The following is a 2,016-nucleotide window of genomic DNA, read 5'->3' on the forward strand; positions in this document are numbered from 1 at the left end:
GTGTGTGTGTGTGTGTGTGTGTGTGTGTGTGTGTGTGTGTGTGTGTGTGATGGATTTTCCTAGGTCACATTTAAGAATTTTTAAAAATACACATTTTAAAAGGAATCAAGAAGGACTTCTGGGGACCAAGATGGTGGAATAAGCAATAAGTCACTGTCTCCCTCCCATATTGACCTCTAGAAACCAAAAAATAGGGCCCCAAGAAAAATTGTGGAACAGCTGGGCCAGTGGAAAGATGGAGTGGAGCAGTCTCTTAGCCCAGGAAATTTGGAGGTTCAGCAAGAAAGGTCCGTTTCACTCAGGTAAAAGGGGAGCGCATTCCAGGACAGGAAGCATCTAAGCAAACTGTTGTCAAGCTCCACCTCAGCAAACCGGTGGGAGATCCTGAGCCCCAGGGTAGTACAGCAGGCAAACGCCAACACCAGGACCCCCCAGGTACCTTAGCATAGCCATGAACCAGTAGACTCCAGCTCAAAGAACCATCACGTGTGCCAGCACAGCCCTGGCTGGGTAGACACCCTCCAACAGCCAGACCTCCACATACTTTAGTCCTGAGGAAATGCAGAAAAACCCCACCTGTTGTCGTTACACACCAAACACCACCACTAGGAGCCCAGCTCAGCACCAGGTAAGCTGACAGACCCCGATAGCCTCCAGTGGACAGCATCTGAGGCCCAGCACACAAAGACAGTGACCAGGTCCCTGGTCCCCAGCACAAGAAGCTTGGGACAGTGCCCCCTACACCCCAGAAGCAGAGCTCAACTTTAAAAGCCAGGAAATAGGCAAACACAATGAGCAAAAAGCAAAAATAAACACTGACTACAAACTCTTTTTATGGGGACAGGGAAGATCAAAACATAAACTCAGAAGAGGACAACACTGTCAATATACCTACATCTGAAACCTCAAAGGGGAATATGAATTGGTCTCAAGTCCAAAAAGCCTTCTTGGAAGAGCTCAAGAAGGATTTTAAAAATCAAATAAGAGGGGTAGAAGAAAAATTGGGAAAGGAAATGAGAGGTATGTAAGAGAGAGTCAACAGTTTGAAAAAGGAAGGACAAAAATTGACTGTAGAAAACAACTCCTTAAAAAGTAGAATTGGAATGGCTAGGCCACCTTCCCCTGCATTTCTTTTCATTAATTCTCTTGATATTCTGGACCTCTTGCTCTTCCAAATGAATCTTATTATTTTTTTTAACTCAATAAAATAATTTTTTGGTAATTTGATTGGTATGGCATTGAATAAGTATATTAGCTTATGCAGAATAGTCAGTTTTATTATATTAGCTCAGCCTACCCATGAGCAACTGATGTTTTTCCAATTATTTATATCTGACTTTATTTGTGTGAAAAGTGTTTTGTAATTGTGTTCATATAGTTCCTAAGTTCGTTTCAGTAGATAGACTCCTAAGTATTTTATAATGTATACAGTAACTTTAATGGAATTCCTCTATCTCTTGCTGTTGGGCTTTGTTGGTAATATATAGAAATGCCAATGATTTATGTGGATTTATTTTATAACCTGCAATTTTGCTAAAGTTGTTTATTATTTCAAGAAGTTTTTTACTTGATTCTCTAGGATTCTCTAAGTATATCATCATATCATCTGCAAAGACTGATAGCTTTGTTTCTTCTTTGCCTATTCTAAAACCTTCATTTTATTTTTCTTCTCTTATTGCTAAAGCTAACATTTCCAGTATGATATTGAACAACAGTGGTGATAATGGACATCCTTGTTTCACCCCCAATCTTATTGGAAATGCTTCTAGCTTGTCCCATCACATATGATGCTTGCTGAAGGTTTTAGGTAGATGCTATTTATTATTTTAAGGAAGACTCCATTTATTCCTATGCTCTCTAGTGTTTTTAATAGGAATGGGTGTTGTATTTTGTCAAAAGCTTTTTCTGCATCTATTGAGATGATCATGTGGTTTCTGTCAGTTTTGGTGTTGATATGATCAATTATGCTGATAGTTTTCCTAATATTGAACCAGCCCTGCATTCCTGGTATAAATC

The sequence above is a fragment of the Vombatus ursinus genome, unplaced genomic scaffold (assembly GCF_900497805.2).
Source record: "Vombatus ursinus unplaced genomic scaffold, bare-nosed wombat genome assembly UNPS02000580.1, whole genome shotgun sequence".
In the NCBI taxonomy this organism is placed as follows: domain Eukaryota; kingdom Metazoa; phylum Chordata; class Mammalia; order Diprotodontia; family Vombatidae; genus Vombatus; species Vombatus ursinus.